Here is a 14,361-nt window from a genome sequence, read left to right on the forward strand (position 1 = left end):
CATTAGCAACCTTGGCTTGGGCTGCACCTAATGGGCTATGTCTCCATCAATGGCCCCACTGCAATCAGGGTCTCTGTTGATATCTGGGGCTTCTGAAATATTTGAAGGCCATGCCAATGCCAGGAGTTGACCCTGTGCCTTAGTCAAAGTTGTTGTCAAGGATCATGCTAAAGCAGGAGCCATTTCAATATTAGTGGACTGTTCTACAACCTAGGACCATTTATCTTAACACTGACATTAGAAATGCACACTTTTAGCTCATAGAGTACAGGGTGGCATGTGAAGTCTGAGGGACATGGTACCTTCCTCTTTAGAGTTAGAGAAATTCTTTAGTTCTAAAATTAAACCCAGTAATACAAAATGAATCTAAAGAAAAATTACAGAAATAAATGATCTATACCAAGACCTAAGAGAACATCAAAAAAAAATGATCTTTGCTAGTTACTTGTTATGTCTATTCTAATATATTACCTGTATGTTATCAAAAATCAAACCTAGAAATGTATGCCCCAGAAATACAATTTTGCAGGAATTAATTTCCATTCTTGAACTTAACAAAACAATGAGAACAGAAGACTTTTTTTTTGGTTTGTTTTTTACGAGACAGGTTTTCTCTGTATTGTTTTGGAGGCTGTCGGTACAGCCAGGCCTCGAACTCACAGAGATCTGCCTGCCTCTGCATCCTGAGTGGTGGGATTAAAGGCATGTGTCACCACCGCCCGGCCTCTCTCCCCTATTCTTACCTCGACTCAACCTTTGTGCTCCCCCATGCCTACTTCTCCCCTCCTCTTATCCCCCTCTGTTTTTCTTGGTTCCCTCTCCCCACCCCGATATTCCTAATCTGCTCAGGAGATCTTGGTTCATTCCACTACTCTGGGGTATCATGCATCTCTCTTGGGAACCTCCTTGTTTCCCACACTCACCAGCACTGGGATTGTAGCCTGACACTCACCTGATCCATATCTAAAATCCATATACAAATGAGTACATACCATGTTTGTCATTTTGTGTCTTGGTTAACTCACTCAGGATGGTTTATTTAGTGCCATCCATTTGCCTGCAAATTTATAGATTTCATTGTTTTTCTCTGCTGAGTAGTATGCCATTGTTTAAATGTACCACATTTTCTCTATTCAGTCTTCAGTTTTGGGACATCTAGGTTGCTTCCAGGGTCTAGCTATTATCTTATAACAGAATGGTGATCAGGAGCGGGATTGAATTTCCACGTAAAATAACAAAAGCTTTAAAGGAATTTTAGAAACCGAAGAACAGAGAGAAGCACAGATTTTGGTAGCAGCATTTTTCTCAGGTGTACTCTGTTTTGCTATTGACAAGCCGAGATTCACGTGGCTGGCTTACCAGAGTCTTCCTGACTCGGCATAAAAAGAAAAAAAAAACAGCAAGGTTGTTTTAAGAGACTCTGCTAATGATTGAAAGGTGTGTGCGTGGCTGGAAGTGGCAGCTTTGGATGTCAGCATGGACTGAGGCGGTAATCTGGAATCATGCTTACGCCCGCCATCTTGAAAAAAAGGCAGTTTAAAACAGCCACAGTTTTACCAGATAAGACACGTGGCCAGAAAAACATAAAGATTTACAGTAAAGTCAGACTTGGATGAAGAAAAACCTCTAAAGGTTTACAGTGTATTTAAAAATATATGTGAGATTGAGAGAGAAAATGAAACGACAAAGTGGTAAATTAATAAAAAAGCCAGCTTTGTGTTGGTTCACGCCGGTAGGATTTACTCCAGACGCAGAGGCAGGCAGATTTCCAAAGAGAAACCCTGTCTCAGAGAAAAATAAATAAAAGTAAAAGAAATAGAGTAATAATAGATAAATAAATAAGCCACGTAAAGATGGAAAATACACAGAGAGTCTGGATACTGTAAGCTATTATGTTTTTCAGATTTTTTATTGCTCAGGAAGCCACAGCTACTAAAGTACACTTGATTATAAATGCTGCTGAATTAATCCAACTTCTATCTTTTAAAAATGCCTTGACTTCAAAATTTAAGTATAAGGATATATTACTTGGGGAAGGAGATTTTACTTATGCTTCCAAAGAAAATGAAAAGCTGAGGATTCCTTCCAGGCTTCTGTGGTTTGATGAACCAAGACCCCCGGAAGCAGTGGGCCAGGCATTTCAACAATTGAGACAGCTAAGATGATGGAGCTTTACAGACCATGAAAATATGGACTTATATAGGTTTCTGAGTTTTGCCATGATCCCCATGGTATGAACAGCGCCCCCTTCCAGCATGAAGCAGTTTGGAATGAACGACGTCCTAATTCCCATCTTGCTTATAAATCTTTGTTTTCATTTAAAGGGGTTGTTTATAATTGGTTAGTGATCACAGCCAATCTATTTTTTAATGGTAAAAAGGGGAATTATGGTATGGGTATTGTTTTTCATTTATTGATACAAATTCAAGGTCAAATTTGTGATGTGTATATTTCTCCTCTTGATTAAGTATTGTGCTTATACTGATCTTTTAAAACGTAATACATAATTGAATCCAGACTATAGATAGTTACTTATAATAGAATTTATAGTTAGGTAAGTTAGGTTTTCTAGATATATAGAGATATATTTGAGATAGATAAACAGTCTTCAAACCTCTCAAAGACCTTCAGAAAATGGCATTTAAAATGGTTTAAGGTTTTCTTGACAATGAGAAATGTCTACTCCTGGCAGCACCAATTACGTCTGAGATGGGCATCGAAGAAACTTGTTATGGAGTTTGCTTTCAACAGGCAAGATTATCCATTTGTGCAAGAAGCTGCTCTTGCCTGTACTGCTTGACTGTTGTTGTATAATCTGGACATGCAGGACCCATAGAAAAGTGACTGCTGAACTCAGTCTTACAGGGTTCTTGCTTCACGGAAGAGTCTACCAGACTTTCTGCAGGACACAGAAAAATGACTGACAGACTGCCAATGCAGATGGACAGTTTGAAATTTCCTGCTTTGCTGAGAAGTGTTCCAGACACATTGTGGCCTATGGGCTGAAGATGGATGCCCCAACGTTACAGAGGAACTTCAGGTGACTGTCCAGGCAGTAAGATATCTCTGTCAATCCTAGTGTTTATATATTATCCTTCTGTGGTCTTTGATGGAGTTGAAGACAGATAGTTATAATTATAGTTTTCCTTAGTTATGATAAAAGATAAGCTACATATAGAACTTTCGACTCACAAGGATGGGATGGATGTTATTTTCTTTAAATCTTGCTAAAATGTTGTAACTATGTTCTTACTTGATAACTGTTCTGTTATATATAATTTGACTATGTTAAAGTTAAGACCTTTCTTTTTGTTTAAACAGAAAAGAGGAGATGTTGGGGAAGTCTTATGCCAATAAAGCACTGTCTGGCCAATAGGGAATCTAGATAGGAGGGACTAGGAGTCCAGGAGGACTCTGGGAAGGAGAAACACGAGAGAGTCAACATGTAACGCCATGCGGTAGGAAGCCCGGAACTATTCTCCGGTAACAAACATACTTAGATTAACAATTATGGGGTAATTACTTAAGTCAGAGCTAGCCAGTAGGAAACAAGTAAGGCCAACAGCTTCATAATTAATACAGCGTCTTGTGTGTTTATTTGGGGACTACAAAGCGGCAGAACCCAGGCAACTGGCGGGAGATAAACCAAAGCGGCTAGCAAAGAAAAAGCTACCTTTAACATACCATGTTTGTCATTTTGTGTGTTGGTTAACTTACTCAGGATGGTTTATTTAGTGCCATCCATTTGCCTGCAAATTTCTAGATTTCATTGTTTTTCTCTGCTGAGTAGTATGCCATTGTTTAAATGTACCACATTTTCTCTATTCAGTCTTCAGTTTTGGGACATCTAGGTTGCTTCCAGGGTCTAGCTATTACATATAATGCTGCTATGAACATAGTGGAACAGACATCCCTGTTGTGTGAATGGGAACATTTTGGGTATATGCCTAAGAATGGAATTGCTCGGTCTTGTGTTTTACTGTTTCAAATTTGCCTGAGGATTCTCCATATTGATTTCCATAGTGGCTGTACCAGTTGGCACTCCCACCAGCAGTGGAGTGTTCCCCTTTAACCACATCCTCTCTAGCACAAACTGTCATTGGTGTTTTTGATTTTATCCATTCTGACAGGAGAGAGATGATATCTCACAGTTACTTTGATTTGCATTTCCCTAATGGTTAATGATGTTGAACACTTTCTCAAGTGTCTCTCAGCCATTTTATACTCCTCTATTGAGAATTCTCTGTTTAATTCAGTCCCCCACTGTTTAATTGTATCCTTTGGTGTTCTGGAGACTTGCTTCTTGAATTCTTTGTAAATTTTGGAGATCAGTCCTCTATCAGATGTGGGGTTAGTGAATAACTTTTCCCTATCTATGGAATGCCTATTTGTCTTGCTGACTGTGTCCTTTGCCTTACAGAAGCTTCTCAGTTTCTGGAGGTCCCATTTATTAATTGTCGATCTCAATGTTTGTGCTACTGGTGCTATGTTCAGAAAGCAGTCTCCTGTACCAATTCATTCAAGGGTACCTCCCACTTGCTCTTCTAACAGGTTCAGTGTGGCTGGACTTATGTTGAGGTCTTCTATCCATTTAGACTTAAGTTTAGTGCATGACAATAGACATGAATATATCTGCAGTCTTCTATATGCCAATATCCATTTATACAACCACAATTTTTTGAAGATGCTATTTTTTTCCATTGTATAATTTTAGCTTCTTTGTAAAAAAAATTAGGTGTTCATAGGTTTGTGGATTAATCTTAGGGTTTTCAGTTAGATTCCATTGGTCTATCTGTCTATTTTTGTGCCAATATCAAGTTGTTTCCAGGACTATAGCTCTATAATACAGCTTGAGGTCAGGGATACTGATGCCTCCAGATGTTGCTTTGTTGAGTAGAGTTGTCTTGGCTATCCTGGGTTTTTTGTTTTTCTGTATAAATTGAGAATTGTTCTTTCAAAGTCTGTGAAGAATTATGCTGGGATTGTGATGGGGATTTCATTTAGTCTGTAGATTGCTTTTGGCAGGATTTCCATTTTTACTGCATTGATCCTACCTATCCAAGAGCATGGGAGATCTTTACATTTCCTGGTGTCTTCTTTAATTTCTTTCTTTATAGACTCAAAATTCTTCTGATACAGGTCTTTCACTTGTTTGGAGAGCATTACCCCCAGGTATTTATGTTGTGTGTGGCAACTGTAAAGGGTGATGCTTCTCTGATTACTTTCTTAGCCATTTTATCATCTGTATATAGAAGGGCTACTGATTTTTTTTATTTGATCTTGTATCCTGCCACATTGCTGAAGGTGTTAATCAGCTGCAAGTGTACCCTGATAGTTCCCTGGTAGAGTTTTGTGGGTCATTTATGTAAACTGTCATATCATATGCAAATAATGAAAGCTTTACTTCTTCCTTTCCAATTTGTATCCCCTTGATCTCCTTTTGTTGCCTTATTACTCTAGCTAAAACTTCGAGTACAATTTTGAAGAGCTGTGGGGAAAGGAGACAGCATTGCCTTGTTCCTTATCTGAGAGGAATTGCCTTGAGTTTCTCTACTTTCAGTTTGATGTTGGCTGTTGGTTTGCTATATATAGCTTTCATGATGTTTATGTATGTACCTGTTATCACAGATCTCTCCAAGACCTTTATCACGAAAGAGTGTTGAATTTTATCAAAGGATTTTTCAGCATCTAGTGAGATGACCATCTGATTTTTTGTTTCTCAGCTTTTTTATTTGGTGGAATACACTGATGGATTTTCATATGTTGAGCCATCCCTGCATCCCTGGGATGAAACCTACTTGATCGTTGTGGATGAGTTTTCTGATGTGTTCTTGGATCTGATTTGCCAGTATTTTATTGAGTATTTTTACATCGAAGTTCCTGAGGGATATTCGGCTGAAGTTCTCTTTCTTATTTGTGTCTTTGTGTGGCTTGTGTATCAATGCTATTTGTCTCATAGAAAGAGTTTGGCAAAGACTCTTCTGCTTCTATTGTGTGGAATACTTTAAGAAGAATTGGTATAAACTGTTACTTGAATTTCTTGTAGAATTCTGCACTGAGGCCATCTGGACCTGGGGTTTGTTTGGTTCAGACACTTTTGATGACTGTATTTCTGTAGGGGTTATAGGATTATTTATATTGCTTATCTGTTCTTGATTTATTTTTGGCAAGTAATAGCTATCCAGGAATTCATCCATTTCTTTTAAATTTTTGAATTTTGTCGAGTACAGGTTTTCAAAGTATGACCTGATAATTCTCTGAATTTCCTCAGTGACCATTCTTATGTCCCTCTTTTCATTTCTGATTTTGTTAATTTACATGTTACCACTCTGCTGCTTGGTTAGTTTGGACAAAGGTTTGTCTATCTTTTGATTTTCTCAAAGAACCAACTCTTCATTGCATTGATTCTTTGTATTGTTTTTCTAGTTTCTACTTTATTGATTTCAGCCCTCAATTTGATTATTTCCTGGTGTCTACTTCTCCTGGAGGAGTTTGCTTCACTGTGTTCTAGAGCTTTCAGCTGTGCTGTTAATTCGCTAGTATAACTATTTTCCAGTTTCTTCATGTGGGCACTTAGTGCTATGAAGTTCCCCCAAAGCACTGCTTTCAAAGAGTCCCATAGGTTTGTGTATGTTGTGTCTTCATTTTCATTGAATTCTTCTTTGACCCAGGAATGGTGTAGTTGTGCATTATTCAATTTCCTTGAGTTTGTAGGTTCTCTGCAATTTGTCTTGTTGTTGAATTCTAATTTTAAGGCATGGTAGTATGATAAGATGCATGGCATTATTCCAATTTTTTGTAGCTGCTGAGGTTTAATATGTTGCCAAGTATGTGGTCGATTTTTGAGAAGGTTCTACGTGGTGGTGAGAAGAAGGTATATTCTTATTTATGCGGATGAAATGTTCTATAGATGTCTGTTAATCCCATTTGGGTCATTACTTCTAATAGACTCTTGGCTTCTTGTTGAGATTCTGTCTCATATTCTTATCTAGTGGTGAGAGTGGGGTGTTGAAATCTCCCACTATAAGTGTGTGGAGCCTTATATGGGATTTAAATTTTAGTAATGTTTCTTTTATGAACATGGGTGCCTTTGTATTTGGGGCAGAAATGTTCAGGATAGAAACTTCATCTTGGGGGATTTTGCCTGTGATGAGTATGTAATGACCTCTTTCATCTCTTTTGATTGATTTTATTTTAAAGTCTAATTTGTTAGATATTAGGATTGCTACCCCTGCTTTTTCTTGGATTTACTTGATTGGAAAATATTTTCCAAAGCTTTAACTCTCAGGTAATGTCTGTCTTTGTGGGTGATGTTTGTTTCTTGTATGCAGCAGAAGGATTCGTTCTGTCTTCGAATCCTTCTGTTAGCATGTGTCTTTTTATGGGTGAGTTAAGGGAATTAATGTTGCGGGATATTAATGACCATTGATTGCTCAACTTCTTTGATTTGGTATGGTTTTTGGTTTTTGTTGGTGTAATTATGTGTGGAATTCCACCCCTTTGTTCTTTTGGCTGTTATTAGAGTGGGGTTCTATAATTCCTATGTTTTTCTGGTTGTAGTTAACTTCCTTGCATTGGAGTTTTCCTTCCAGAAATTTCTGTAGGGCTGAGTTAGTGCATACGTGTTGCTTGAATCTAATTTTGTCATAGAATATCTTCTTTTCTCCATGTATAGGGATTGAGAGCTTTGCTGGGTATAGTAGTCTGGGCTGGCATCCATGGTCTCTTAGTGTAAGTAGAATATCTATCCAGAACCTTCTGGCTTTCATAGTTTCCATGTAGAAGTCAGGTGTAATTCTGATAGGCTTGCCTTTATATGTTACTTGGCCTTTTTCCTTAGCTGCTTTTAATATTGTTTCTTTATTCTGTATATTTGGGGTCTTGAACATTATGCGGTGAGGGGACTTTTTTTGTGATCCACTGTATTTGGTGTTCTGTAAGCTTCTTGTACCTTCATTGGCATGTCTTTCTTTAGGTTGGGAAAGTTTTATTCTATGATTTTGTTGAATATGTTTTTTGTCCCTTTGAGTTGGGTTTCTTCTCCTTCTTCTATACCTATTATTCTTAGGTTTGGGCTTTTCATGGTGTCCCATGTTTCCTGGATTTTTATGTTAAGGATTTGTTGGACTTAATATTTTCTTTGGTTGTTTAATCCATTTCTCCTAGTGCATCTTCAACACCTGAGATTCTCTCTTCCATTTCTTGTATTCTGTTGGTAATGCTTGTATCGGTAGTACCTGACCATTTGCCCAGCTTTTCTCTTTTCAGCCTTTGTTCAGATTGCGTTTTTTTATTGTCTTTATCTCAGTTTTCAACGCTTGCAATGTTTGAATTCTTTCTTGCAATTTTCGGTTTATCCTTTTTCAATTCTGATTTTGTTAATTTGCATGTTCATAGTCTGCCTTTTGGTAAGATTGGATAAAGGTTTTTCTGTCTTATTGATTTTCTCAAGGAACCAACTCTTTGTTACATTGATTCTTTGTATCATTTTCCTAGTTTCTAATTTATTAATTTTGGCACTCAATTTAATTATTTCTTGGCATCTGCTTCTCTAGGTTGAGTTTGCTTCCTTTTCTTCTCGAGGTTTCAGTTGTGCTGTTAATTCTCTAGTATGACTATTCTCCTTTGTTTTCATGTGGGCACTTAGTGCTATGAACCTTTTTCTTAGCACTGCTTTCAAAGTGTTCCTTAAGTTTGGGTATGTTGTGTCTTCATTCTCATTGAATTCTAGGAAGTCTTCAATTTCTTTTTTCATTTCTTCTTTGACCCAGGAGTGGTAAAATAGTGTATTGTTCTATTTCCATGAGTTTTCAGGGTTTCTGTGGTTTGTGCTATTGTTGAATTCTAAATTTAAGGCATGATGGTCTAATAAGATACATGGAGTTATTCCAAATTTTTTGTAGCTGTTGATGTTTCCTATGTTGCCATGTATTTCAGAAGGTTCCGTGTGGAGCTGAGAAGAAGGTGTATTCTTTTGTGTTTGGATGGAGTGTTCTATAGATGCCTGTTAAATCCAATTGGGTCAAAACTTCTATTAGGTCCTTCATATCCTTGTTAAGTTTTAGTCTTGTGGTCCTGTCTAGTGGTGAGACTGGGCTTTTGAAGTCTCCCACTACAAGTGTATAAGTTTTTATATGTGCTTTGAGTTTTAATAATGTTAAAATTAGGCAGTTTCCTCTACTTCCTTTGGATTTGTTCCCAGTGAATGTTCTTTCCTAATACCGACAATTGTAGTCAAGCCTATATGTTCAAGGTAAATGAAAGAATAAAATCTTTCAGATATATTCTGTTTTTTTTTTTTTTGGTTTTTCGAGATAGGGTTTCTCTGTGGTTTTAGAGGTTCCCTGGCACTAGCTCTTGTAGACCAGGCTGATCTTGAACACACAGAGATTCATCTGCTTCTGCCTCCTGAGTTCTGGGATTAAAGACATGCAACACCACTGCCCTACCAGATATATTCGGATACTATACTCTTTAAGATAAATATATTAAATATTGTGTTGAAATATTTAAATTCAATTTGCTGTTAGTGGTACAGAAGTAAAGAAATTAATACCATTCCTGTTCTGGCTTCCCCCATAGAAAGTACTAATTCAGTCATCTTCTTACTAGATAAATGTGTACAGCCACTTTTTCTTTGCACTAATTGAAAACATGCTGATTTTATACAGTGATGGCCTCCAGAACTGACTGGAGATTTCTGTGATCATAAGTATATTTGATCATTTTAAATGGAGCTCAGGGACTAGATAGAAAAGAATCTAATCCGTCTGCTTCTGCAAGATCTGAGGATCACACAGAGAGCCCCTTCTCATACTTTTTATCAATTTTGAGAGAAAAAGTTTAAGAGATTTTATCAGAGATCTAATAAGGGAAAAAGTCACTCAAATAATGCAGTTTAAAATCTACATGTGATTTTCGGATACTGTTATTAGAATGAACAGAAAATACAGGTCCTAAAGCTATCTTATTTTCTTAAAATTATATCTTGAAAATTGAATTCATTTCTGAAATATATAAAACTGTGATGTCAGATTTTTCTGTCATCTTGGTGGCAGTTTAGTCTACAGATCAGATTCTTTTGTTAGTCACAAATCTTTTCTACCATCCTTCACATACTGGAGTAAAACTTTATAATTAAGGGCATTGTTGATATTTGGATGTTTATAAATTGGATAATATTTGAACACATTTTTTCCAAAAGTATATTAGCATGGATTAACAATAATGACTTCTGCCAAAAATAATCTGAATTATTGCTCCTCTGTTTTTCATTGAAGCGTCACTGATGACAAATAAAATATAGATATTTAGATAAAATTAAAAAAACAGTTTCATGAATTACATACCTGTAAAAATTATTAGATTCAAATATTAAAATATACAGAGGAATAGCATGTAAATAAGATTTTAGATGATGAATTATTAGACATTCTAAGGAGTGCCACAGGAGATGATCTTCATATGGAAAGATCAAGTGAATATAAAGACTGGAATTATTGCATCCAAAATAAATAAAACCAGAAGATTAGTTTATAGAAAAGGAACAGGATAGCAAGCATGGCTGTTTGACTCTCTTTGGACTGCCCACCCACAATTAATGACCTGGAGACTTATGATTAATTATGAAATCTTGGACTTAGCTTAAGATTTTTCCCAACTTGCTCCAATAACTTAATTAACCTATATGATTTTAACCTATATTCTGACATATGGGTTTGTTGTATCTTCTTAGTATGGCAATCCAACTTGCTGCATGGCTGTTGGCAAAAACTATACACCTAGATTCCTTCTCCACTTACTGTCTCTACCTGGAAATCCCATGTATCCTCTGCTGCCTGGCTGTAGACTATTCATCATTTTATTACATTAATCACAGCAGCATATTCTCACACAGTGTACACCAACATTTCTGTCCTTTTGTCTAAATAAAAAGGGAAGGTTTTAACTCTAACACAGTAAAACCATATAGAATAAAAACAATTATCATATAAGAACTACCTTTAAAAAGTCCAGTCCATTTATATTTGGCATATTCAAAGAAAATACTGTATTATCTAACCTATTTTGATGAATCTATAAAATTTTATACCTAAATCATTTTCTATTATAACTTGTATTACCATTCTGAAAATATCTTTTTATGTACGTGAAAACATCTTCTGAGATAAACAACTTAAGCTTTTATGTTACTTAATCTAAACACATTACATTTGTTATGTACGTTTCTTTTCTGGATTATTAGGTAAGAAGCAAAACTATAACACTATAACTATCTTGTACTCAACTCAAGCAGAGACCAGAGAACGTTATACTATTTCTTGAGTAACCTGGAAATGCAAAGCAAGCAATCGTCAATACAATATAAATGAAAAAGACATAGGGATGACTGCACAGTCCCCTAAGTCTATTCCGCAGTATTATGGCATCCATCTTTGGCCTACAGACCTAGAATATCTGTTAGACTTCTCTATGAAGCAGGATTTTGAAGGATAGTCCCGTCTTCTCTTGACAAAGCTAAATAGTCTTTCTTTTGTGTTCTGCTTATCCATTTTAGAGGGCATACTCTTGGTCATCAAAGGAATTACCATTTCTTGTCCAAATGGCTAGCATTGTCATAATATAAACAAACTTCATATGGTAGTGTTTTTTTGTTTGAAATAGTTAAATTTATTTTATTTTTTTGCACAAATGAACACTGGAGAGAGGGAAATGCCAGTCTTAGGGTAAAGAAAGAGTGTATTCACTGAGAGAATGCAGGAAGAGCAGATGGGGGACACAGTCACAAGCCTGGCCTGAAGAAGTGATAGAGATGGCAGGGGGAGGCTGAGAGGTCTTTCTCAGGGCATGCCTGACTTTGCTGTCCCAATGAAGTACCAGCATGTATTGCCAAGGAATCCAGTGTGTTTCACATACGGTAGTGTTTTAATGCCCATCATCCATATCTGAAGTAAACTGGTGCTGTCAGGAGAAGATGTGTCTCATTGTCATTAAAAGCCTTGTATCATTAAAAAATTCTTAACACCATATTCTGTACGTCTTTGAAGTATTTGAAGAGCAGCTATTTAAAATATATCTCCATTTGATCTTGAAAACAAAACTAACAGGATTATAAGTTTCAATGTAATAGGTGACCAACTACTAGCCTGACTAATTTATTATCTTAAATAGATTTCAAGAATTAAACTTTATATTGCAGTTTAAATAAGTTGCATAGGTATAATACCTGAAAGAACAGAAACATATATACAGTATAAAAAACTTAATTTTGTATTAATATACAAAAAACTTACTGATATAAAATATTTAATACTTATAGCTACTTTTTAGCTCAAATATAGACTCAATAATGTACTGTTTTTACTATTATTTCTATATTATATTCCACATTTTTTACTGTCAGAAAGATAATCCAATCCCTGAAACTAGTTTCCTTTACTCTGTTTTGTCCCTGACCATGACCAACGAAAATTTCTCACAAACCCCTCCAAATGATACTGAACATCCATAATCTATTTTATGACCAAAATCACCTACTACAGCTCTTGTAAATGTGGGTGCTATGCTCTTTGAGCCACTTCCTGTTGCCTGGGATTTATGGCATCACTAGGGGACCCTGGTAAAATTGAGATAATGGTCAAATAGTGAGAAAGCTAAGTAAATTATTTGTTGTTCAGTCTCTGTGTAATAGCAAAGAGTAAGGCTAACCTGAATACCTTACTGCAGGCTATTGTGAGCCTTGATCATTTCAGCTAGCAGCTTTGAAGTTGGTCTGGATGCAGAATTGTGAGGAAAGTATAATAGAGGCATTTTTGTGGCTGGATCAGCAGGACTGCTTGTCTTCATTGTTGTCTGTACCTTTTTTTTGAAAACACAGAAAACTGAAAACACAGTTTCTGAAAACTTTTAAAGCATATACATATATATATATATATTATCACATGTATGAAATGTGCAGTGTACACAAATCAACTAAAGATTTTTTTCTTTTCAATTTTTCAACACAGGATTTCTCTTTGCAGCTTTGTAGAACAGGTGGGCCTCGAACTCACAGATATCTGCTTACATCTGCCTCCTGAGTGCTGGGACTAAAGGAGTTCACCACCACTGCAAGGCTAAGATGATTTTTTGTTTTTTGTCAGAGCAGGCAAAAGTCATCTGCCAACTTTGTAAGTTCATTTGGACTGGATAATCAAGCTTCTATCCATGCCATAAAGGAAGGATGGGCTGTAATAATAAGTAATCAAGACTCTGATTCATCACATCTCATTTATTCTCACAGCTCTTCCCATTTTGAGGGATTGATATACACATCACGTCACCTGTCTTATAGTTTTCCCTCTTTTTTTTCTTTCTTTCTATCGGTGACCAAGATATTCAGGAGGTCTCTCCCAATGAAATCTTATCTTCATTAATTTGATAGGAATCTACACCTTTTTTATTTTCTGTGGAAGCAAAAGCATAAGCTATCTCCCAATGCAACATATTTTCTGATGTCCATTCTGAAATTAAGACATTGTTATAATGTATATACTGGTTTAATTTAGTGGTTTTTATAATACAATATCTCTTATCAATTATTTTTTTCTTCATTAGCTTTTATATATGTTAATGTCAACAAAGCATCATACAGTATCCACTCTCTGTATTTATCAGGTTTACATTGCTTTTTCCTTTTGTATTACTTTAACTTTTCTTTAAAGAATTTAATTTATTAATTTTTAAATTATTTGTTTATTGCTTACAATTTCCTGTTTTGTATTTTTTCCACTTTGTTTTTTTTTTCTTTAGCACCTAAGGAAAATATTAAGCATACTATATCTGTTTAGAGGTTTTTGTCAATCTGAACCTGACTTTTGGTGTGTCTTCTGATGTATCTGACCTCATGAGTCAAATGTAAAATAACTATACAGTGGGTAGGCTCTGCTCTGGGAGGCACAGTTCAGCATAAGACCTGGCAACTGGCTCAATGCCCTTCAAGTTGATGAGAGTGAATCTTCAACATTGGTCTCCTGCCTGGAGCTAGACTATCTGCCTCAGTTCTGGGAAGGTTCTTGGTCCACATTGAAGTAGCTATTTCTAATTAGTTTTCTACCACACATAAACCTCATTTAATTGCTGAGACAAATCTTTTTTCCACAGGCCCAGTGTGGAATTACATGCCATGCATAGGGCACCAAATATAGCAAGTATTCTTGTTGGACAGTCTTTGAACCATCAGCCTGCAAATAATGACCTGAAGGCTTATTGTTTATTAGAAAAAACTTTGGTTTAGTTTTGGATTTTTCCCAACTATCAATTATAAATTAATCCTTTTTGCTTGTTTACTTTTTGCTGCTTTTTTAAAATCTACATTCTTAG

Source organism: Mesocricetus auratus, unplaced genomic scaffold (genome assembly GCF_017639785.1).
Source record: "Mesocricetus auratus isolate SY011 unplaced genomic scaffold, BCM_Maur_2.0 Super-Scaffold_100029, whole genome shotgun sequence".
Taxonomy (NCBI): Eukaryota; Metazoa; Chordata; class Mammalia; order Rodentia; family Cricetidae; genus Mesocricetus; species Mesocricetus auratus.